This window comes from Suncus etruscus, chromosome 7 (assembly GCF_024139225.1).
Source record: "Suncus etruscus isolate mSunEtr1 chromosome 7, mSunEtr1.pri.cur, whole genome shotgun sequence".
In the NCBI taxonomy this organism is placed as follows: Eukaryota; Metazoa; Chordata; class Mammalia; order Eulipotyphla; family Soricidae; genus Suncus; species Suncus etruscus.
This window is the reverse complement of record NC_064854.1, coordinates 46,502,830-46,529,657: the sequence shown is the minus strand read 5'-3', so window position 1 is coordinate 46,529,657 and position 26,828 is coordinate 46,502,830.

Genomic DNA, 26,828 nt, shown 5'->3' with positions numbered 1-26,828 from the left:
TCTTTTTTCTGGTACTTTGTCCATTATTGATGTACTTGACAACATCTCATTTTATTAAGATTTTATGAGTAGCTCCATTAATCACTTTTTTACAACTTAAACGAAGAGTTTTTTTTTTACATTTTAGTTCAAATTACTCTTAAATGCAATCATCACTTTTTCATGTGCAGATGCAAAAATGAATTAGATGTTTTCAAGATAACAATGAATTATGAACCAAGCTCTTCACTATGGTTTCTCTGGTCCCTTCGTTATCTACTCTTCCTGGAACATGTAAAAGTGGAGTGGGGGCTCTCTGGCTTCTGTGGTCTCTGGGTTATTACAGTGATGTATCTTGGAGCTGAGCTTGAGCAGGGATCATCCTGTTTCCTGTTACAATTGATTTTCTGTCCAACTTTCATTTCCTATGGTACATTCCTTTGGTGTCAGAGCAATGTTGTCAGACAAAAGCAGGGCTTTCTCCTTTGGAGATATTCCTGGATTCTCTTCAGTTGTGTGTTTATATAAAAGGACAGCCAGACAGTGTAATAAAGTGGCCAGACTCTGGCTGGATTAGACTTAGTAGGCTTCTAGAACTTAGTCTGGAGTCCCAAGTTGTTCTCCTTCTTGCCCTGTATCTTAATTTATGGTCTCTTCTTCATACATCAGTTGAGTTTTATTCTTTAAAACTAACTGTGAGCTCTTTGAAAGAGAGGAAATGTTCTATTGATGTTATCATTTAAAATAAATTTGGTTCGAAGCTTAACAGTCTGCTGGTAAATCACAAAGCTGAATCTGATTTTGAAGAAATCCCCAGTCGAGTTCTTTTTCTAGGGCTAGAACTTTTTTTTTTTTTAAGTAATGCATGTCATCATTGCAACTTCCAGGGCTGGGATGAGGCTTACTGCTAGAATACATTTCAAATAAATACATTAATTAATTAAAATATTGTAATTTCGGGTTATTTAGCTTTTGCCAAGATGTTTGTTAAAGTATCAGCACCTTATGATTATAGTTGAATCAGCTGAGTTATTTCATTTGTTGTGTTCTTACTATTATTTACTTCTTTTACTCTATTTCTTGGGCTCTGGAGTGTTTTAACCAAGTGGAGTAGCAGTGTCCATGATCAGTACTATTTTGTCAAATATACCAAAGATGAGGAATTAGGTGTTATCTGCTATTTGATTTATATTATTATGTCTTCGGTCATCTTTTGTCATATTTCTTGAATTTATTCTTACACTACTGTATCAATCTATTTGCTGCCTCACAGTCAAGGTCCTGTTTGTTGATATGGACTCATATAACAGGATTATGTCACCATGTTGTTATTAATTATAGCCAAAATATCTAATGTAAATTTACTGTAGTTCCATAAAGTATGTCCACCTTTTGGGTCTAAATAATTCATTGTTTGGAGAGAAAAATAGTTATATCATAAAGAACGGGCTCATGTACAGTTCCTTCTAAAACATGATGGCTGATCAAACAACAAAGATGTGTACAGATGAATTGAGTCATAGAAAGATTCCAGCCAGAAAGTAGAAATACCATTTCTTGCACATAGGACTGAAGGAAAATAGTTTCATAAATTTGGCAACAAAGAATAGAAAAGCTTGCTTAACATTGTATTTCCTATTCCTTTTAGGTGCAGTAAAAAAAGTTGAGGATTTTCCTAGTATAGCAGGAATATATGCTATTTTCTTCAAGAAAAGGGAGTAAGTAGAAGTAGGAATGGGGAATGGCTATATTATATAAATTGAGAGACTTGAGTTCTCTTCTCAGTTCTTCTGACATATGCAGTACCTTTGAGAGCATCTCTTTATAATAAACCATACTAATATAAGACATTGTCAGGCTGATGTTTTTTTGAAGATTCATTCCAATTCTAACATTAAACTTAAAATGTCAACTAACATGATTTTCCCCCTTTTATTTAAACACTGTAAATACAAAGTTGTTCATGATTAAGTTTCAGTCTTACAGTGTACATCATCCTTCAACCATAAACATTCAGTGTCCCCATTGTCTCTTATACACCCCCCTCTCTCTCCTCCTCTCTTTCTCTTCCTTTTAGACACTATGACTTGCACTATTGTTAATGAAGGGGTACCGAGTATATCACTTTATCTCCGTTCAATATTCAACACAATCAACAGTTTTTGTCCAGAGTGATCATTTTCAATGATAACTGTCATAGTGGTCCCTTCTTTACTGTAACTGAACTACTCTACTCTTTGTGGCAAGTTTCTTGCCATGGACTGGTCCTCCTGGCCCTCATCTCTATTGTCTCTGGATATTATTTTCATATTATCTTTTATTTTCCTTAGATTTTTGAGTCATACCCAGTGATGATCAGGGGTTACTCCTGGCTATGCACTCAAAAATCGCTCCTGGCTTGAGGGCTTATATGGGAAGCCAGGTGATCGAACTGTAGTTCGTCCTAGGTTAGGTGTGCAAAGCAAAAGCCCTACCATTTGCTCCACCTCTCTGGCCCCTATTACCATATTATCTTTGTCTTATTCTTATAGCACACAAATGAGATTATTCTATGTCTATCCCTCTCGCTCTGACTCATTTCACTCAGCATACTCTCCATATTGGTCCATTATATAAGCAAATTTCAGTATTTCATTTTTCCTAATAGCTGTGTAGTTTTTCATAGATGTACCGTAGTTTCTTCATTCACTTATCTGTTTTCTGGCATTTGTATTGTTTCCAAATTCTGGCTATTATAAATAGTGCTACGATGGATACAGGAGTGCAGAGGATTATTCTGTATTGTGTTTTGGGTTCCTGGGGTATATCCCTAGGAGTCATATGCTGAGTTATATGAAAGCTCAATTTCTAGTTTTTTGAGAAATATTCATGTTGTTTTCCAAAAACAACTAACACAATTTATTTATGTGATCTTAGTAGAATTAATTTGGATTTGTTAATTGTTTACATCTGGGTGATTATTGCTTGCACACCTGAAAAATATTTTAGGCACACTTGTTTCTTACATTAATTAAAGATAGAGGGAAGGAAACACGAGATTCCTGTCCCTCACCTTCTGCTCCAAAACAAAGGCAAACAAAATAATGCATTTAGAATAAGAGCTGATAAAATGTACATCAAAGCATTCTAGCCATACCAGACTCTTCTCCCTTCAGCCAGTCCTGAAGTTTCAGACTTTATTTTTTTCTTTTCCTAGTTTTTATTTTTTGGGCCACAGTCGTTAGTGCTTATGGAAACCTATGCTTCAGGAAACATATGTAGTTCCAGGGACTGAACACAGGTTAGCTGCATGCAAGGCAGGTGCCTTACCGATTATAGTAACTCTCCTGTCCTGAGATATCAGGTTTCTTATTGGTTCTTTAATCATGCAGTGATACCTCCTTCAATGATGTGGGCATGGAAAGAGAGAGGTGTGAGACTGTGAGGACTCTTACAGGAGCCCACTTCATCACCCAGCACATGAAATTTTTTTTTCAAGATAATGACTTATTTGGAAAGTTTTCCTGCTATGCAATCTTTCTTATGATAAGATGATCTGAGGGGAAGTATGTGGGCAGTGGATCTTTGGACTCTAAAGAAAAACAAATAAGTGTTCTAGTTCCAGGAATATAGGCCAGTCAAAAACTAGGAGGCAAGATCTGAAGTCTTCGAGAAAGGAAAAGCATTAATAAAAAATAAGTTGGATGGAATTTCAGTTTCATTCATTTTATAAACCTTTGTTTTTTCCTTTTCCTTTGATCTTGTTGTTGCAATGAATAGGGATTGCTTATGCTCGGTGTGAGGTTCACACACTTTAGTTATGACTACGCATGTTTTAGTATATGTGTAGTTATGACTACACATTTTTATTAGTGCTGGAGGTCCCAAATGGCAATGCTTTTAGCATCACATCTGGCAGGTGGGGTTGGGGGTTGTTGGAGGTTGAACTTGTGACCTCACACATGTAAGGGCACTTGACCACCGAGCCTTAACTGGACACCTTTTCTCTTTCCTTAGAGAACTAGATTTTTTATGGGTCTTATAGGCATCGTTCTAAATATGGAGACTCCTGGATACCACTGGGTAGTCCCTCTCTCCTATGATCATCTGGATATTAAGAAAGATGTAAAAGGCTCAAAAATTGGTGATGGAAATATTGAGGAGAGGGCCTGGAATGTGGCTCAACTGTAGAGCACTTGCTTGAATGTATGAGGCCTTGGGTTCCTGACACTGCAATATATAAAAAGGAGATTCTGGAGAATGTTTCTATTCAGGTAAGAATTTCTAACTAATGATGCAAATTTAAGTTTATATTATTTAGGATTCTGCTCTTGAATCCTCAGAATTGTTTGTGTTCTCTGATTCTGAGGAAGTAGAGTGATTTTTTTTTTTCCTCCATGCTCTTTGGTTCTGGATGTCACTTTCACTCTTATATTCCCTGGGAATCCTCTCCAGTTCCTATCAGTTTACAGATAAGCCTTAATTGCTACAAAATTCAAACATCCTCTGGTCTTGCCATCCTGTTTTATTGCTGTTCTAATTCTTTGTCCACTGTTCAGTTTTTTTTTTTGTTGTTTTGGTTTATGGGTCACACCTGGTGGCGCTCAGGGGTTACTCCTGGCTCTGTGCTCAGAAATCACTCCTGGTGGGCATGGGGACCATATGGGATGCCGAGATTCGAACCACCATTCATCCTGGATTGGCTGCATGCAAGGCAAATGCCCTGCCACTGTGCTATCTCTTCAGCCCCTCACTGTTTAGATTTTTTTCACTGTTTATATTTTTGAAGGAAAAATCTATACTTGCTATATTCATTGACTCACAATGAACTCTCTTCTTAATCTTTTCAAATTCATTGGACATTTCTTATTCTGTTTTGAAATTCCAAGAATTCTGTTTATGGGTGATTGTGCTTCCACTGTAACTTTACCCTGTTCTCTTTCTTTGCATCTTTGTTATCATAATTAAAATAAAAAAATAGAATTTTTCCAAAAAAAATAATTGAAATTTTAGTCTAAAAAAGAAACAGGATATTCATTCATCCATATATCCATTGCAGCACTCTTCATTATAGTCAAGATATGATAAACAATAGACTATATACATCAATGATATAGGGCACAAGTTAAAGAATGATAAAATCTTGCCATTTGCAACATCAATTGATCTTGGAATTTAGTGTCTAAAATATATAATGGAAATGCAAATAAGCAATAAAATAGATGTCAAAGAAAAAAAAAGAATATTGTCATTAACTTTCTAGTTACTGAACCTAATCTCCAATTAGGCTGTCTCTTCTTCTCTTCTCTTCTCTTCTCTTCTCTTCTCTTCTCTTCTCTTCTCTTCTCTTCTCTTCTCTTCTCTTCTCTTCTCTTCTCTTCTCTTCTCTTCTCTTCTCTTCTCTTCTCTTCTCTTCTCCTCTTCTCTTCTCTCTCCCACCCTTCCTTCCTTCCTTCCTTCCTTCCTTCCTTCCTTCCTTCCTTCCTTCCTTCCTTCCTTCCTTCCTTCCTTCCTCCTTCCTTCCTTCCTTCTCCCTCCCTCCCTCCCCCCTTCCTTCCTCCTCCCTCCCTCCCTCCCCCCTCCCTCCCTCCCTCCCTCCCTACCTTCCTTCCTCCCTTCCTTCCTTCCTTCCTTCCTTCCTTCCTTCCTTCCTTCCTCCTTCCTTCCTTCCTCCTCCCTCCCGCCCTCCCCCCCTCCCTCCCTCCCCCCTCCCTCCTTCCCTCCCTCCTCCCTCCCTCCCTCCCTCCCTCCCTCCCTCCCTTTCTCCCTCCCTCCCTCCCTCCCTCCCTCCCTCCCTCCCTCCCTCCCTCCCTTCCTTCCTTCCTTCCTTCCTTCCTTCCTTCCTTCCTTCCTTCCTTCCTTCCTTCCTCCCTCCCTTCCACCAGACTTGGTGATGCTCAGAGGTTATTCCTGACTCTGCACTCAAAAATTACTCCTGGCAGGCCAGAGGAACCATATGTGATGCTGGAGATTGAACCCTGGTTGGCTGTATGTAATGCAAATGCCTTACCTATCGCTCAGCACCCCTCTAACCTCTAATTCTTTTTTTAAATCTCCAATTCTTTTTTTTTTTTTTTTTTTGGTTTTTGGGCCACACCCAGTGACGCTCAGGGGTTACTCCTGGCTATGCGCTCAGAAGTCGCTCCTGGCTTGGGGGACCATATGGGACGCCGGGGGATCGAACAGCGGTCCGTCTCCTAGGCTAGCGCAGGTAAGGCTTACCTTACCTCCAGCGCCACCGCCCGGCCCCTAAATCTCCAATTCTTAAGTTAACTTACTAACATCATTAGTCATCAGGGAAATGCAACTTAAAACAGGATGCTGTTCATACCTACTACAATGAACAGAAAAGGCAGACAATATCAAGAGATGCTGAGGCTAGGAGAACATTGAATCTACTATGATGGGAATGTAAAAGTTAGGAAAACATTTGGTGTGTCTACTGTCCTGGTTTCATCCCTAGCAACACACACTGCCCTCTTCAACCCTTCCACCCTAGCACCACAGAAGTAAGTTCTGAGCTGAATTTGACTCCCAAAACAACACACACAAAAGGATGAATCACAGCAGTACTGATACCTACTATAACATGGATGAACTGTGAAAATATTGTAAGTGAAAAAATTCATACAAAAGATCACATATAGTATTTTTAATAATTTTTATTGCGACCAAAGTGAATAACACAACTTTCACAGTATATAGAATTTTTATGAAATTTTCAGAGTAGGCATCTCTGTGGCTGGATCAATATAGCACAGCAGGGCAGGCATTGGCATTGCACGCGGCTGACCCAGACTTGATCCCTAGCATCTCATATAGTCCCTTAAGCTTGCCAGGAGCAATTCCTGAGTACCTCTGGGTGTGGCCCTAAAACCAAAAAATTAAAAAAATATTAAAAGAAAAGAATAGGCACCTCTGTTGTAGCAGCAAGTAGATTAAAGGTTACCACAGAATAAGGTTGGTAAGGGACCTGGAGTTTCTTTAAGAAATAATCTAAAATTGGAGATATTTGCTCAATCCTGTGAATAAAAAAAAATAGGATTACATACTTTAAGTAGATGAATGAACTAGTATGTAAGATATATTTCTGATGCTCTTTTCAAAGGATAGAAAAAAATAAATGTATTTCCATGCTTAAGATGAATATATTGCCTTCGGAAATTCAAACTCTGCTGTTTTGCTTTCCTTTTATTCATCTGGTGAATGAAGTTCAACTGTAGAGCATTTACTTGCCTTGGATGCATGAGCCCTTGGATCTGATTCCCTCCTTTGACTGCAAGTCAAAAAAAAAATGACCACTATATCAATGCCTTTTATTTATCCGAAATATTTTTTCTTATATAGAATGTTGGAAGCCCTTCCTACTATTCAAAATAATTTGTCAAGCAGGATGTGACTTCTCTGTCTAGATTCCTTCCATTGCTCTCTTCGAACACATATCATAGCCAAACTTTTGTAATATTTTCCCCCTATATTAGCCATACTTACAACTAATCAAGAACTCGTTAAGTATGATTGTTTCTGTTAGATGCCTCAGGTCAATTGCCCCAAAATTTTATCTGACTGGTACTTGATACAGTCTTTTTTGTTTTAATAATCAATGATAGAATGAATGGATGATGCAATTTTTAAAGTGATATTGGCTATGACCTTATCTTTACCTACCTCTTTCAAAAGCAATGCAAGATCAGGCATATAAAGACATTTCTAGAAACTCTTAAAACTCAAGGATGCACTATTATTATCTGTAACCCTGGTAACTATTCAAATTAGTGTCAATTAACTTTTGGCGGCATTCTTCAGATTCCTTATCATCTGCATTAGTTTGTCAGATGAGGTAATGCACTTTTTCTGGGTACAGTTGTCACTGCAGAGATTGGCAGTGTTTTATAGTTGTAAACAAAACTGTCTTGCATGTGGGACCAGGACAAAGAGAGAATAGGATGCCAGAAGTCCTGTGAACACACTTACCCATTTCAGCAAGAGGAATCTGTGATCTGCAGAGTAAATTAGCGCTCTCTCAACTTCCTCAGCTCCCTTACTAATTAGTGAGCTGCGGAATAAGTTTGATGATAAGCTCCAGAATTTTATTTAAGTTCAGTTTCAGATTCCCCCCATCCTTGTTAAAAACAATTCATGGGTGGGAGAGAAAATATAGTGTATACAGAACTTGGCCTGCATATGTGCCTGACCTAAGTTTGATCTGTGGACCATTTAGGAGCGTCCAAGTTTCATATGGAGTGATACTTGAACACAGAACTGAGAGTAAGACTTGAGCACTGCCAGGTGTGGTCTTCCAAACAAAAAGATTTAAAATAGAAAACCAGAATTCATTACATAAAATATTTTTATTAAATTGATATTATTTCAAATATATAAAATGCACAGAGAGCCTTGTAAGGAATAACCCATCACTTTAGTTTGACAAATGCTACCTTTTTTCCAACATTCATTTGTGCCTTTTCTATTTAATGAAAAACATTTCAAAGATATCTCCTTAAATTTTTCCTTTTCATCTCATATCCCAGTCTCTTTTCCCCTTCTCAGAATTAAAGATTATCTCTCTCCAGTTAATTTTTCCCCTCTCCATTCCCTCTCTTCAGTTATCTTTAAGTGGCTAATATTAGGTCAATTTTGATGTCGATTGTTAACTCTTTTTTTTTTTTTTTTCGGCCACACCCGTTTGATGCTCAGGGGTTACTCCTGGCTAAGCGCTCAGAAATCGCCCCTGGTTTGGGGGGACCATATGGGACGCCGGGGGATCGAACCGCGGTCGCAATCTTTCCTTGGCTAGCGCTTGCAAGGCAGACACCTTACCTCTAGCGCCACCTCACCGGCCCCGATTGTTAACTCTTGAGGCCAATTTCTACTTTCCCACTGTTGATCTACCCTATTTTCATTATTCAGAGTTAATCTCCAGCCCATGAATGGGAGTTCCCGCCACGTCAGTTTAAATAAAGAAGCTTCTAGGAAAGGAGGTTGATGTACTCATCACGTTCCCAGAATTTGGTAGTGAAGAGGGAGAAAGCTTTGTGATTTGTTTTCAAATACAAAGATTTGGTGATACCTAGAATAACCTGAGCAGGTATTACTATCAAAATGCAGATCATGGGCCAGAGCGATAGCATGGAGGTAAGGCATTTGCCTTGCATGCAGAAGAACAGTGGTTCAAATCCCGGCATCCCATATGGTCCCCGGTGCCTTCCAGGAGTGATTTCTGAGCAGAGAGCCAGGAGTAACCCCAGAGCGCTGCCAGGTGTGACCCCAAAACAAACAACAAACAAACTAACAAACCTAACAAAAAGAATCAAAATGCAGATCAATTGATTTTACCTTTGGGGAAAACTGGCCTAATGTTAACTACAAGTACTAAAGAAAAGAAAAATGGAATAATCTATGTATGTTTGTGAATTTGCACAGACTCGTGGCTTATTTGTATATGTACATGACTTGTTTAAAAATTAACTTGTGTGTCTATGTGCAGTAAAATCAAAAGAGAAGGCTAACGCAATGAAATGAGGATGAAGGGGAAAAGATAATTGGACCCAAAATTTAATCTGAAGTAAGATCTGCACATAGAATAAATGGTATTATTAGGTGTGACACTCCAGCAGTCACCCAGACATTAAGTCACCTAAACATTAAGTCCAGAGCTTCTCTATACAAAGTGAAAGAAAGCAAAGATACCCATGACACAATTACCTTGAAAGGAGAAGAAAACCACGTATACAAGGAGGAGGAGTTGCTCTAGCTCAAATGTCTGAAAGAGATTGAGGAAGGGGCTTAACAAGGACATTCTGGCCAAGTATGAGCTGACCTGGAGTGGGAGAACAGTGGAGAAACAGTATGGTTATTGTGCATTCAGAAAGACTGGGAACCAAGAATTATTAGTGCTAGTGCTGCCAATGGCATCATGAAGGTGAATTGTATATGCCAACTCAAATGGCCATAGCTTCCCAGATACTTTGTGAAACATTATTCTGGATGTCGGTGAGGTTTTTGTTTTTAAATATATTAAGGCATTATGATTGATATTACATTAATATTAATGTTTTAGATATACATTTACCATTAGAGTGCCACTATCTCTCTACCACTATCCCTAAGACCCTTCTTGACCATCCTGTGAGGGTGTTTTAGAACAAAACTGAGTGTTTGAGTGAACTGAGTAAAGATTGTCCTTTCCTGTGTGATTGGCCTCATTTAATTAGTTGAGGATCTGAAGAGTACAAAACTTGACCCTTCCATAAGTAAGGACATCCTCTGAGTAGCTGCCTTTGATCTGGTTATTGTTGGTGTTTTCCCTATCTAGAACTGAAACATGGACCCTTCCTGGGTCTTCAGTGTGCTTTCTTGGATCTCTAAGTTGCTAATAATTCACGTTGCAGTTCATGGACCTTGTTAGTCACCATAACTAGATGAGCCTGGTGCTGGAGTGATAGCACAGTGGTAGGGATTGCCTTGCACACTGCTGACCTGGGAAGGACCTGGATTTGATCCCTAGCATCTCATATGGTCCCCTGAGCCTGCAAGGAGCGATTTTTAAGTGCAGAGACAGGAGTGACCCCCGAACTTAAGTATATTCTCTCTGTTTATCCATATACATTAAAATACATCTTTGAGGGGCCGGCGAGGTGGCGCTAGAGGTAAGGTCTGCCTTGCAAGACCATGGTTTGATCCTCCGGCGTCTCATATGGTCCCCCCAAGCCAGGGGCAATTTCTGAGTGCTTAGCCAGGAGTAACCTCTGAGCATCAAATGGGTGTGGCCCCCAAAACCAAAAATTAAAAAAAAAATACGTCTTTGTTTCTCTATAGTTAATATAGACTTTTTGTAGTTAATATAAACTTTTTTTTGTAGTTAATATAGACATTTACAGAGAGGAAGACTACAAGACTTTAAGTACTAGTTGTGCAATTTTTCGGATGACAAGGTTTGCATTTTATTTAAGATCATCTAATAGCAGATAGATTTTATACTTGTAGCTATTCAACATGGTGTACTTATGATTATACTATCAAAAGTAGCCTACGTGGCTTTAGATACAGCCTCATGACAATATTCTAAGGGAATTTTTGTGCTAAAAAATTAGAAAACTGGCTGAGGTAAGAGAACCAGGCAATGAGAGAATGTTTTCAAGGACCAAATTGAATAAAACCATTGACTTCCATGGTAAATCTACTATTTATTATTAGTGAAAATAGGAGAGTGTCCCCTTAGAGAAAACAATTTAGAAATTACTTTCTCTTTGGTATCTGCATTGAATTGGGAAATTAATCCTAGGGCCTCACACATACAAAGCATGTGCTATGCCATGGAGCTGTTTTCTTAGTCTAAGGTCTCTCTCCAACAAAAGCATACATATAGCTTATTTAGTCTGTTAAAATGGTCTATAGCATGGCAGGAGCCTATGGGAAGGACAACAGCAGATGCCATGGGGATGCATGGGAAGCTTTAGTTAGGCTCACTCTGGAAAGACATCCTGCCAAGCAGCTGCCAGTGAACAATGTTTCCAGAAGCTACTCATTTTGCACAGTCACTTGCACTTTAGAAGGCACCTACTTGGTGTATCATCTGCCAATATAAGAGAGGGAGTGGAAACTTAAGGTGTTTAACTTTAAATGCTGTGTTTTTCTCACTAATCCTCCACCACCACCTCCTTCCCATGCCTCAGGGATTCTTATAAAGTGTTCAGCCTTGGGGAAAGTTGGCCAAACCTGCTCTCTCTGGGAATCACCCAGTAGTATCTCCCAAAGGCATTGAGGTAGGATGACAGATAGACAGGTGAATGGAGAAAAAAACTTGATGCACTCTAGAGGCTCTAGCATCTCACTACAACACAAGGTCTGTGTCTGGTGTGGCCATGGAGATAACAGGTTCAGATGGTCCCGATGAACCGTTCCCTGGCCTGTCACTTCTTCTTTCTCTTCCTGCCAGGTAAATTGTGCTTAGATATCCAGCTTCTGATTAAAGCTACATGATAGAACTTGCACCCAAGATGCAACTGATGGCCCATGTCAGCTTGTTGGAGTTAAAAAAAATATTTTTTAATTTGTTTAGCTCTCTGGGGAAATTATCTGAGCCTGCATGTGATAATCAACTTTCACATGAGCTTTCAAAACCCTGAAATTATTCAAGCCACGAAATGAGATTTTTAATCTGCATAAATATAGAAGTCTGTTGCCCCCCTCTTTTTTTTTTGAGAGGAGGGCAGATTAAAAAAATTCTAATTCATTTCTTTCCTTTTCCCCCAGGATGCTCTTATTAAACGGTTGTAATAAAATGAGCAACTAGTGGTACCTTGTTAAAAATTTTTACACCTATCTTTTCCCCTTTCCTTTGAAACCTCACACCAACCTAAAGGTCATGGGGTTGACCATTGTTGCGCCCCGTTTCATGACAAGAAGATGGGCTTTCAAGAGATTCTCAGGTTTGCTACAGCTCAGGCGGCTGATGAATCAATTATGACTAGACTCCTTTCCTTTTGGCAACCAGGTCACTATACTTTTCACCTTTCCAAGCTGCCTCAGAGAAATAATAAGAACCTAGTATTTACAGGAGAATGGAATTCAGCATAGAATGGTTTTGTATTGCATCCCAGTTGCATTAGTCAGGACAAACTAGGGTGAGTTGTGGTATGTGGCTTCACTTGTTTATGCAAAGTCCCTTATGGGTTCCAGTGGCTTGCTGAGTGATTTCCCTCTATATCACTTGGTCATGCGACTCTCATATTGACCTGAGACTTCAGAGTTCATGGATACAGGGGACAAAGAAAGATTCAAGAGTTCAGTCTTGGTTTTTTTTTTTTTTTTGGTTTTTGGGTCACACCCAGCAGTACTCAGGGGTTTTTCCTGGCTCCGTGCTCAGAAATTGCTCCTGGCAGGCACAGGGCAGTCTTGGTTTTTAAATGCCTGCAAGAAACGACAAAAAATCAGCATCAGTTGCATGCTTTGCCCACTTGCACAGGGCTGAAAATAAAGCAGCAATTCAGTGACCTCCTGCAATAACTGCCACACCAGCCATATATGGAAAGGTGTGCTCTGTTGAAAAGAACCCCTTTGGCACCAATGCTCATGTTACAAACCTTAGAAAAGCAGGGGTTTTTTTTTTTTTGCTTGTTTGTTTGGTTTTAAATTTTGGTTGTTTGAAAGGAATCTGCAGGAACGCAGGAACATCTAAGTATTTGACAGGTACTTAACAGATAGGAACCATGTGACTCTCCCAAACATCTGCCCATTATGGGTTGAGGATTTTGATGACTGTTTTAAAAATAGTTTCCTGACTAAGTCTTTCCTCTCTCCCTCCTTCCCTCCCTTCTTCCCTTCCTTTATCCCTCCCTCCCTTCCTCCCGCCTTCCTTCCTTCCATCTTCCTCCCTCCCTCACCTCTCCTTCCCCTCTCCCCTCCCTCTTCTTAGAGGAGATTTGTGCTAGTTAGCAGCTCTAACAGTTTCAGCTATTGGCTGTTTGGAATGGGGTGTCTTCTGAATCCTGACAAGGTGGCAAGATCCTTGGTGTTCAAAGGAGGACTGACCATTCTGCTTGACCTTCAGAGTATCCTCTCAGTACAGGCTGAGCTAGGAGCCCACTGAATATGTATTTGCTGAAGAGATCGAGGAAGGCACCTATATAGAGTGGTTGAGTTCCGCCTAAGCACAGGAAGTGACAAGATTCAAGTCTCGGGCCCGGAGCAATAGCACAGCGGTAGGGCATTTGCCTTGCACGCAGCTGACCTGGGATGGACCTGGGTTTGATTCCCGCCATCTCATATAGTCCCAGAGCTGCCAGGAGTGATTTCTGAGTGCAGAGTAACCCCTCAGCACAGCTGAGGATGGCCCCAAAACAAAAACAAACAAACAAAAAAAACAAACAGAAAGACTCAAGTCTCACACCTGGCCCTATTGTAAATCATAGTCAGGTGTAATATTTCTGTGCTGGGACCAACATTTCTGTTGTTTTGGGTTGATGTGTTATGTTGATGCATTTGGTTTGCCTTATCCTCTCCCTTTAAACTGTTTCTGTTTCTGGCAAGGTTTAAATATGTAAAAAAAAAAAAAAAAGGCACTAAGGTGTCTGCATTATTTGACCTTAACTCCTGTTAGAGTTTGTGTTGAGTGACTGTAGTTTCACTGGGAAATGAAAGATAAAGAATTCTGGGAATACCCAGTGGCAGTGCTGGACAGAATAAAGTGCCAGTTCCCTGATCGGTGCCCCTAGGAAGTGCTGACATGGTGAAGTCTGTGTCTGTTGTACCACAAAAAATTTGAGTTTTCCATTCTTGTGTGCAACTTTTATTGCATTTTGATTCCCCAGTCCAGTGTGGATTGCAGCACAAAAAATATGACTGACACCAGTGCCTCCCTCATTCACACCTCCAAGTGCCTCCAAGAGTGATTCCTGAGGGCATAGTCAGGAGTAACCCCTAAGTATCATTGGTATGGCCTCCAAAACAAAACAAATAAATAAGAACCAACAAACCAGTTCAAGGCTCCCTGTGATGAGCTTCAAGTGAGACTCATTTTGCCTCCATGAAAAATAACCCCAACCACTTTTTCCCAATATAAAAATTTATCTCAGTGATTTACGGCTTTTTGTTGGTTTCTGTTTTTTAAATAATTTTTTATTGTGACCAGTGTGAATTACAGGTCTTTCACAGTTATATTTAAGGTACATAGTGACAGTGAATTAGGACCATTCCCACCACCAGTGTTGTCTTCCCTCCACCTCTGTTCCCAGCATGCATCCCATACCTCCCCGCTTTGACCCCTAGACTGCTAGGGAAATAGGTTCCCTTTGTGTATAGCTTGTTGTAGATTGGGTCTTGATTTTGTTATCATAGACTTTAGGTTTGGTATTTAGGTTTGATAAGTTTTTTATTTCCACTCAATCTTCATGTTTGCTCCTGATATCATTTACTACTTCCCCCCTCAATTTATGAGGCAGAACAAGATGATTCAAATTCTGTGGTTCTTTTGGAAAAAGAAGAAAAAAGAAAGAAAAGAAAAGGAAAGCTGGGAAGAGTCTATCTAGAAGCTATGAATATCAATTTAAAAGAAGAAAGAGGCCAGAGCAGTGGCGCAAGTCATAAGGCATCTGCCTTGTGCATGTTAGCCTAGGATGGACCATGGTTTGTTCCCCTGGCGTCCCATATGGTTCCCGAAGCCAGGAGCCATTTCTGAGCGTATAGCCAGGAATAACCCCTGAGCATCACCAGGTGTGGCCCAAAAACCAAAACCCCCCCCAACAAAAAGAAAAAAAACAAAACACGCAGCAACAAAAAACACAACAACAACAAAAAACAAAACAACAGAAAGAAAGAAAAAAGGGAAGAGGGGCTGATGTGGCAAGGTTTTATGGTGTTTTTTGTTTTGTTTTTTTTTTTTTTGCATAGACACAGTAAGTGTTGGGGAAATTAGAGAGGGAATTTCCTTGGCCTAAGAGATACAGGGTTTCTCCTCCCTTGAAGCATACTGTCATGGGAACAACTACAGGCTCTGGACATTTTCATTGTCAAACCCCAAGGTCTTTTTATGGTGTTTTTGGTTTGTGTTTTGGGACGTACAGTTGTATTCCAGGCTTACTTCTATCTCTGTGCTCAGAGATCACTCCTTTCTGTGCTAAAGTCTAAGCACCATATGGGGTGCTGATCATCAAACCTAGGTTAACCACATGTAAGGAAGCACCCTACTTACTGTACGGTCACTCTGGTCCCACTCTACACTGATTTGATATCACTGCTTCTTTGATATACAATGTCAGCATGAAGGAAAGTGATTTCTATACCCAATCAGTTCAAGATGGGCCAGAATGATAGTACAGCTGGTAGGATGCTTGTCTTGCACATGGATGATCTAGATTCAGTCCCCAGCATTTCATATGGTCCTCAAGCACCTCCAAGAGTAATTTCTGAGGGCAGAGCCAGGAGTAACCCCTGAGCATCACTGGGTATGACCCCCAAACCAAAATAAATTACTAAGAAACAACAAAACAGTTCAAGGATCCCTGTGCTCAGCTTCAAGAAGGCACCACGGTGTGCATTTTCTGAGTCTCCAGCACTGTTTCCTTAAGAGACCTGATGACTGAGCTGTCTGGCAATGGTGATGGGCCTCGTGAGGCCGGACCAGTGATGGATGCCCTCATCAGCAGTGCATATTGGATCTGTTACATACCTTTGATCGATGACTTAAACTTTTCAGGCATTGTTTGAATTTTCTGCACACCCCTACTGGCATTTTGTTGCCATGTCATGAGGTGCTGAACTCATCAACCTAGGGAAAATAATCTAGAAATTTTCTTTCAAATGGACATACTGTTTTTAAGTCTATATAAATAAAGATGCTTAAAGGTTAGTTAGGCCTTCATTTTGGTATCTGCAGAGGAGGAAGTTGAAAAGAGATTCCTTCCAGCTCTAGAAATTCTAAAATGTGAGCTAACAAATTGCCACAGGATCCGGGTACATTTTTCTGTTCAGGAGACTCAGAGGTCCATTGTCTGCTGTTTCAGAGCCTGTTGCAATACTCAAGGTTGATTGATCTGTTTATTCTTAGCTGGAGGGCAGAATAGAAGGGAGCAGTTTGTTTTGGGCATTTGAGAAGACTAACAACCTAACCCCACCAAAACACAACACAACACACACACACACACACACACACACACATACACACACACACACACCACATCATACCACTATGAGGAATAGAGTGATACAAAAGGAACTGGATGGGACTGTGTTTTCACTGGATATAAGAAAGAGGTGGAACAGGCAGGACCTAGGGGAAAAAACCATAGTCTGAGGAAGATTCCATGCTCCCCGTGTTGCTAATGCCTCCAGCAGGGCAGCAGAAGGGGTTTCCTAAACTTTGCTTTTCTAAATTGTCTCACCATGGAACCCACCCTTCCAAGGAGACTTTTATCTGCTTACTTCTGGACAAATCCAGCTCCTACTGGCCCTGGGGAAGAACTGAAGAGCCTGATAAGGTTATATCCCGGGTGGAACCCCTGAAGATTTTTCAGATGAAGAAAGACCCTAAAACAGGAAAACTTGGCTGATATAGAAGAGCTCTTTAACAGTTTTATCTTTCTCCAATGGCTCTGGGTGCATACTAGAACTGAGCACTGGAGGCAAGCTGATATCTCTGCCTCCAAGTTGCATGCCACCTGATTTCCAGGTAATATAGCTGCATCCCTCCCTCCAAAAGTCTCTTTCACAGTGGGCTATTTTCTCTCCAGAGGGGCATGGGCAACACAATGCTGCAACAATTCAGGGGACAATAGTAAATTCAGGTGCTACTGGTCAGGACCACTTCCCATCTGTTTCTGCTAGGTTCCAGGAAACTGCACAGTAATTTTTTTTTTGAAAAGGGGGTGGTACACCAGAAAAGTCGGGGACCCTTTCTCCCAGGAATGACTCACAGAACAGTCTTCAGGAGAAGAATCTCTTGTTTCTTTTCTTTCTTTGCATTGACCCTGTTGTGAGGGTTCAGGGCCCTAACAGTTCCACATATTAAGAGTTGAACATATTAAGATTTCACTCTGGGGGCCAGAGACATAGCATGGAGGTAGGGTGTTTGCCTTGCATGCAGAAGGATGGTGGTTCAAATCTCAGCATCCCATATGGTCCCCCAAACCTGCCAGGAGCGATTTCTGAGCACAGAGCCACAAGTAACCCCTGAGTGCTGCTGGGAGTGACCCAAAAAAAAAAAATCACTCTGGGTTGAGTCAGCAAGTATTTTTTAAGTGGGGACACACACACAAACACAGAGTAAAGACTATAAAAGAGCAATTGAATTAATCAATAGCCACATTTTAAAGGTTTAGGAGTGAAAATGAGAGCCTGAGAGATAATATAGTAGTAGATAGCCCACTTGTCTTGCATGTGACTGACTTAGATTCAATTTCTTGCACCCTTTATAGTTCCCTGAGCTCTTCTAGGACTAATTTCTGAGCATAGAGCCAGGAGTAAGCTCTGAACACTGCTGGATATAGTCCCATAAACAAATCAAAAACAAGAAATAGGAGGAAAAAATAAGACTCCCCTCCTGCACCTCCTCTACCAAAAATGTGTCTGGCTAATAAATACAGGTGTGAATTCCACTTTACCTCAGCAAGATGAGGGGAGAGGAAACACCTGGAAAAGGAAAATTCTGTCTATCTGTGAATCTCTCAGTCTTGGCCAGTCACCCCAGACTTCCCTATTAAGCTCCCTGTGCCTGGGAGGAGTGTGTATAAAAGAGGCAACTTCTAAAACATGCAGAGATGTGGCTATCCTGAAAGTGAGCTCCAGGTAGTAGTAGCCTGGTACTTGAATTGCCCTGAAATAAGCACTGAGATTTCTGAATACTAAGTGAGATTTCTGATTCTGGATAGGGCAAGGAGGTGAGGTGGATTGTCAGGGACTTTAAAGGTGTAGAGCTAAGTCAGAAAGCAACAAATGAGCAGGAGCAATAACACAGCCGAAGGTAGGGCGTTTGCCTTGCACTCGGCTTACCGAGGACAGACACTGAGCCAGGAGCGATTTCTGAGCGCATAGCCAGGAGTAACCCCTGAGCATCAAGGGGTATTGCCCAAAATCAAACCAAAACAAAACAAAAAGAAAGCAACAAACACTAGAGATGCTGATCTGTATCTTTATTAGAGTTCTCAGGTGAAAGTGGTTCTAAATCCTTATCTAAAGGCAGTCACTCCTTGAGGCATTGGCTTTTTGATATCAGCCTGAAGCAATACTGACCAGGAAAGAAACATTTTTGAAAACTGTTCCTAGAAAGAAGAACACTTTGTAAATAGGAAAACTGTTTGAATATTTTGCAGTTTGAGAACTACACTCTGTGGTGATCAGAACCCTGTATTCAATTCTGGGATGCAGCTAGGGTCGGCTGCAGGGGAGGCAAATATTTAACTCCTGTACTTCTCTACTTCTCTTTGGCTTTATGTGGGTATTTCGATTGGGACTCTGTTGAATTTATCACACCACTTCTTTTTTTTTTTAATTAATATCTTTATATAAACACTGTGATTACAAACATGATTGTAGTTGGGTTTCAATCATAAAAAGAATACTTCCTTCACCCGTATCACACCACTTCTTTCATTTTTTTCTCTCTTCGTTAAGGAATGTCTTCAGTGTAGAGAGAAAAAAGTGAGATTCACAGAGTGTCATGCACTGGAGGAAGGATTTGGGGGATTTGGGTAAGGATGATGAGTCATGGACTGGACTGCATTTACTTAGTAATTGTTTGAGAGGAAAAATGCATTCTGAGGTGCTTGAGATTCAAAGAGAGGATGAAGGACCGGAGAGATAGCATGGAGGTAAGGCGTTTGCCTTTTATGCAGAAGGTCATTGGTTTGAATCCCGGCATCCCATATGGTCCCCTGAGCCTGCCAGGAGTAACCCCTGAGCGCTGCTGGGTGTGACTCAAAAACACAAACAAACAAACAAACAAAAACCCGAAGAGGATGGTCTTTTGGTGGTAATAGTGTATTGTGGGGATGTTCTGTCAAAATATGCCTGGGGTCACTCTTGCTATGGTGTTGAGAACCACATTCAGAGATGTGGGGTCAAGACTAGAACTGAACATGGGATCTCACACATACAACACAGCTTCTATCCTTGAGCCATACCCCAAACCCAAGTTTTTCTTCTGAGTGGTAACAAAATGAGAATGTCTGGCAGAACCACACTGTGTGAAAGATATGGGTGCTAAGTAAAGACCTACAGACAAGATCTAGAGAGATGGTTGTGTGTGTCAAGGATGGGGAGGTAACCTCGAGGAGTCGAAGGGGAAGCCAGCTCTGTAAACTATAAAGGTACTTTACCACAGTGGGGTCATTCTGGCAACAAATTTTGGTGCCTGGAGTTTGAGTTGGATGTCTTCACTGTGTTCTTTCGACTAACTTACTCAAGAAGGTCGGCTCTGAGCCGTGGGTGTTCTCTTCCTTGTAGTGATAACCCCTACAGGGCATACAGAACAGAAAGCAAAACAGAAGCTGGACAAATGTCACACAGCTACATAATTACTTGTGCAGATCCACCGCATGTATTTACCAAAGCCTCTAGTACCTCTGCTTGTGTATTAGTTTCCCCGGACTTTCTGACTTGGAGACTTTCACAGCTGTCATCATTTAGCATAAATAACAGCCTGGTGAAGAGTGAGTGACAATGTGGCACTTTGCTTGGCCCCTTCCTGTTCAGCATTCCCTGTGAAGGCACTCACCCTGGCCATGCGCCAAGCTTGACAAACAGCCATGAAGACTACTCCGCATCAAATGATTTAAATAAAAAAAAAAAGGATCTTTGAGGTTACCTCATTATTACGTCTTTCGTGCTTGGCAAAATAATTAGTACCTTCAGTTTGATTCAAAAGCAAACAGTGATAAAATGTTTTTAAAACTGGCTTACAAGCTATTCTGTGATCTCTGGGCTTTGTCTTTTTGGGGTATGTGCATCTTATAGTCTCTGTCCTTCTGGGAAAAAACATATCTCCCCAATCCAGACAATGATCTGTGATGACAGCAAATGGCATTTTCCAGGATTTTTGTGAATAACTTTAGTTGCTATTATTATTATTATTATTATTATTATTATTATTATTATTATTATTATTCGGTTTTCAAGTCATACTTGGCAGTGAACTGTGATATTTAGTGGTTTTTTATTTTATTTATTTATTTATTTATTTATTTATTTATTTATTTTTGGCTATACCCATCTGTGCTCAGGGCTTACTCCCGGCTTTGTTGTTCAGGGATCACTTCTCATAGTTTTCTAGGGACCATATGTAGTGCCAGGGATTGAACAGAGGTCAGCTATGTTCAAGGCAAATGCCCTACTCATGTACTGTATCTCCAGCTCAATAACTTTAATTCTGTAGACTAGTGCTATGGAGTCTCTGACCTTTTTCTGAAGTCAGGTTGGAGTAAAAAAAATGTACATAAAAATACAACCCAGAGCTTTAAAGGTTTGAAGGTTTGACTTTATTGGTCCAGGCTGTTTTTCTGCTGCATCCTGGTTGTGGGTTTCTCATGTCCACATGGGAATGATTTACGAGCATTAAAGAAGGGCCCAGTATTCCTGCCCAAGAAAGTGTTTTTCCCTCTCTGCAGGAACTTGTCATCGGAGTGAAACGATGCTGTGTTTTCACAGACATGTCTGTATTCAGGAGTTCACTATTTACTTAATGCTTTTCTGACTACTGTTTTACTTGACTATTAAAAATGTGGGGTAAATCAACAATTGTGATTTTCATTTCTAGATGAGAAACTGCTGGCCCCAGTTTGCACATTGATATGTGATCAGTTCTTAGGGCTACAGGCAGGATCCCTGGATCCCTGACTTTAAGACTTTTTTAAATAAGATACAGGCATACAGAAGCTCCCTTTCCCTCCATTATCTACTACACCTGTTCTTACCATTGGTTAGAATATGGGCAGTATATTTATTTCTTAAGACGTCTTGCTTAATACAACAAACCTAACTGTTAGTATGTATCAAGAACCTTGTTCCAGTTAAGGAGAATCAGTACAAATCTTTTAATGTAGCCCAATGAGAGTCAACTCTCTTATGATCCTATTTTACAGGAGATTCCTCTGATTGCAGTTGAGAAAAGAGGTACTAAAAGGAGGGAAATTTTGCTGAAGTAGAGATATGGAAGCAGAAGAGAATACCCAAGGAATTCTTATTTGCATTTGAGATGCTGCTGACTTTTGCTATAGTTAGCAAGAGAGACCTTGAAAAGGAGTGTGGGATTGTGAGAGAAACTCAGCATAGAAACTCGCTGATGTGGACAAAGCCATGAATTAGTTTTATATGAGTTGGAGCTGGAATGATAGTACTGTGGGTAAAGTACTTGCTTTGAATGTGGCCAACCAAGTTTTTTTGTTTGTTTGTTTTGGGGCCACACCTGGTGATGTTATTCACTTAGAATTTCTGCTATGCACTCAGAAATTGCTCCTGGCTTGAGGGACTATATGGGGCACCAGGGATCAGCCTCGTGCAAGGTAAACACCTTACTGCTGTGCTATCGCTTTAGCCCCACCAACCAAGTTTTGACCCCTCATATCACATATGGTCCCCAAAACACCACAAGGAGTAACCCCTGAGCATGCCAGGTGATCCTAAAATTAAAAAAATAATAATAAAGGTTTGTTTGTGAGTTACTTTGGTATTCACCATTAACTCCAAGAATTGTGGACCCATGTGGAACCCCTGAATCTTCAGGGGAACCAGGAGAGACAGAATGGGTTAGAGTCTTCTCTCTTTTAATCCTAATTTATAAAGAATAAACAAGGAATAAGACAATTTAATTATGTCCTACCAGAGACAGATCAAGTATGAGATTTTTGAGTGCTTGAAGGAATTGAGTGCTAGCATTGGTTTGCTATCATTTGAAGTCAGTTTATAGTAGAAATCAGGAACAAAGAGCGTTTGTCTAGGAACTTATGTGTTTACTTGGCATAATTTTTATGGGTTTACATTTGTTTAGTGGTAGCTGTTTACAATTACTAAAGATGCCCAGAGTGACAAAAAGATGGAAAATCATAAACATTTGACAAGCCTTTGAGTGTCGTTCATTCATTTGTTTAAAGAGGTAGGCTATCTTCTTAAAAAAGGATCAGAAACTTAAGGATCAGAAAATCAAGGGCTCATGATGGTAAGTGCTGGTCTGGGTGTTCTTTTACCTCACGGGTGTTCTTTTACCTCACCAGTTAGGTGGCAGCATAGTCTAGAGAAACAGCTCTATTTTGGGGGTCAAAGTTTTCCTAATTTGTTCCATATTTGAGTGATAATGTTGCTCAATTTACTTTTTTGTTTGTTTTTTTGTTTTTGGGGATCACACCCAGCAGGTGTTACTCCTGGCTCTACACTCAGCAATAGCTCTTGGCAGGATTGGGGGACCATATGGGATGCCAGGATTCGAATCACCATCCTTCTGCGTGCAAGGCAAACACACTACCTCCATGCTATCTCTCTGGCCCCAGTTGATTTCTTTTTGATCTCTCTAGTCATGCTTGTAAAATGGGGACAGTCATAGATGGATGTCTGGTTCAGACTTAGGAAAATGAGATAACACATATGATAAGTTTACGTTCTCAAGATAGTCTTTGGAGTTATAGCACCAACTTTTAATCTGTTTTGTGTGCATGGTACTTAGGGACTTGGCACATGGAAGGCATGTGTCCTACCAATCAATCACATCCGTAGTGCTTACAGTTTATGTAGCTTTCACTAATATTCTACTCCCTTATCTTATTAATGTTTATTGCATAGATGTAGGAATATTCATTTAATAGATTTAGAAATATTTTATGAATTTTGATGTTCAGAGATGAACTTAGATGTAGGAATATTTTGTGTATTTTATGTTTTAATTTTTTATTTACAAAGCTTATAAAAAAAAGGCATTACCTTATTTGATCCTTCCAAAAGTCCCTCAGAGAGGACATGTTATTTGCATTCATTTTATAAATGTGGTTGGGAGAGGCTATGTTCCTGAAACTTGAGAATTGTCATGCTTTTGAAATATGGAAAAGAGAGCTTTATTGTAAACAAAAGCCATGGTTCCAAGTGCCTTTGCAACCAAATTGTGAACAAGCTTGGAAGAGTTGCATTGAATGTCCTTGGCCAGTATCAAGAGGGTTAACCTTTTGAGACATGCCTCTCTAGATGGAAAAACAGAGTGGTATATTTCATTGAACCACAAATTTGCACATTAGATAGATTTCCCAAGGGAGATCTCTTCACTACTGGGTCTTCCAAGGAATCGGAAAGAAATAGCTTGAATGTATTACATAAGACAGGCTCTAAAAGGCTCTTTTCTCAGAAAACACCTGCTCATATAGTAGTTAATAATTTAATGACTTAATTTATCAATTTACTCATTGATTCACCCCAAGTACTTATTAAGTTCCTAATATATGCTCTTTTTTTTTTTTTTTTTTGGTTTTTGGGTCACACCCGGCAATGCTCAGGGGTTATTCCTGGCTCCAGGCTCAGAAATTGCTCCTGGAAGGCACAGGGGACCATATGGGGCGCCGGGATTCGAACTGATGACCTCCTGCATGAAAGGCAAACGCCTTACCTCCATGCTATCTCTCCGGCCCCAATATATTCTCTTTAGGAGCAGAAATTATATGGAAAAGCATACAGGTTGGTCTGCAGGATGCATAATCTGGGCTGAGCAGGGAATAGATTTTCCTATTTCCTATAAGGCCCTTACAAAGTAAAACCAGAACATATTGTTATATGATCTTCAAGTCATAGATTCTTCTGCTTACAGAACTTTGAGGTCAACTGGATGAGAAACTTTTAATTTATGTAGAAGCAATAAATGGTGATAGTATTTCACATAAAAATCACAAACACTGGGACTGGAGCGGTGGTGCAAGCAAGTAGGGCATTTGCCTTGCACACGCTAACCTAGGATGACCACGGTTTGATCCCCTGGCATCCCATATGATCCCCAAACCAGGAGCAATTTCGGAGCTCCTAGCCAGGAGAAACCCCTGAGCATCACTGGGTGTGGCTCAAAAATCAAAAATACAAACAAACAAACAAAAACACAAACCCTTACAGTGGGAGAATTTCTTGGACAGTATAGTTCTTTGTGCTATATGACTACCGAAGTAATGCATGATAATAAAATAATGCTGAATGCTTTTTAGTTGAGAGTCTGTCTCTGTTTTGTAGTTTTTATTTAGCTTAGTGCCAAAGTCACTGATAAGTCTCCATATGCTTGAAATATTTCATTTTTGGAAGCATGGATAGGGGTACTCAGGCTTACTCTTCTTTCTGTGCTCAATCCTGGTGGTACTCAGACCATAAGTAGTGCTGCAAATCGAAACAGTGCTGTCCCACCTCCCTCCCCACCTCCCTCCCTCCCTCCCACCTTCCCTCCTTCCCTCCCTCCCTCCCTCCTTCCCTCCTTCCTTCCCTCCCTCCCTCCTTCCCTTCTTCCTTCCTTCCTTCCTTCCTTCCTTCCTTCCTTCCTTCCTTCCTTCCTTCCTTCCTTCCTTCCTTCCTTCCTTCCTTCCTTCCTTCCTTCCTTCCTTCCTATTTTTTCTTCTCTTCCCCTATTTTCTTCTCTTTTCTCTCCTGGCAGGGCTTGCAGAAATATATATGGTACTGGGAATAGAACCAGACTCAGCATGCAATCTTCAGTATAGATTCATTCTTATAAAGAAATTATAAGTCCACATAGACAACATTTTCATTTGCTGGTAAACACCTGAATTGTGTGCAAGGTGGGCATTATTTTCACTAGAGTCAGGTCAGTCAGGTCATTGATGGGTATGAGCTTAAATAAAGCCCAAGTCTATTTGACTAATGGTCATTTTGTTTTTAATTCAGAAAATAATAAAAAAAATAAAAGTAAGATTGTGTTTCATGCAGCCTTCTTATTCTGGGTCTAGGAGGTTCAATCAGTCTGGGGATAATTTGCAATGCTTACCAAATATGCCAGTAACAGGGCTAATTGTAGTTGTTTTCAGTGGTCCTCAAACTATGGCCCGCGGGCCACATATTGTATTTGTATCTGTTTTGTTTCTTCTTTGCAAAATAAGATATATGCAGTGTGCATAAGAATTCGTTCATAAGTTTTGTTTTTACTATAGTCAGACCCTCCAATGGTCTGAGGGACAGTGAGCTGGCCCCCTGTTTAAAAAGTTTGAGAACCCCTGTTAGGTGGTGATGGAGAGTTTCCAACCAAGAACTGCACTGCAGGCTTGATTGTGACCTCCTCATCCTCTGCGGAAAACTTGGAAACCAGCTCCCTTGTTTATTTTTAAATAGCAAGAATAAAAAGGGAAATGACATTGAAAAGTAAAGTATGCTTTAAACTAGGTGTGATGCAAAAGTGGTTAGGGATAGGAGCTGGAGAGAGAGCACAGCAGTAGGGCATTTGCCTTGTACATGGCCAATCCAGGATGGACCTGGGTTAGAATCCTGGCATCCCATATGGTCTGCAGAGCAAGGAGTGCAGAGTCAGGAATAACCCCTGAGCACAGGTGGTTGTGACCCCACCAAAAATATGGCTCAGAATAGAACGACTCCCTCTGTCACCACTCAGCAGTGTAACTGTCATCACAAAGATGAGACATGCTAACTAGATCTGAGAAAGTAAGTGGTTTTTTTTTGATGGGTGCATATGTAGAACAATTGCAGTGAACTAAATAGATATATTTCATGTGTAAAGAAATGTCATCAAATAGCACCAATTTATCTCCTGACCTCATTTTTGTTATCACAAAGGTACTCCATTTAAGAAGAAAACAAGCTATTTGAGTATTCCAACAAAACTCCAAAAACAGTAGAATGGTTTAGTAGTGAGTTGTTGAGGGATACTTATTAAAGAAATATTTCCAGACCACAGTCTGGAAATTAAGTTAGCTCCTCACAAATCCAGCGAAGAACCCTCTTTTCTTCCTCCCAAAGTACTCTGCCCAGATACTCAAATTCCAATAGTTGTCAAATTTATTTCAAAGTAGCCAAGGACAGGTTCTGGCCATTTTTATTGTTCAATTTCTGTGGCCTCATCATGCTCAGAAATGTTGGCTTTCCTGAAGAGGCCAAGAAAAGTTGATGTGCCAGAGCATTGACTGTGGGCTTGGCGCACAGAGAGGCAGCTGGCGAGGACCAAGAACAAGCTGGCTTCCAGGGATCATGGTTCCCACAGAAACGAATTCAGGACATGGCAACCAGTTTTGGTTTCCAGAGATTTGGCAGACATTTTTTCTGTCCCAAAGAATTAGATTTATGATTTAAAAAATTCATTAGGTACTGGATAGTACAAGAGATAAAACTCCTGTTCTGTGTGTAACAGATCCTGGTTTAATCCCAGTACCACACATGACTGGGGCACCACATATGGTCCCCTGATC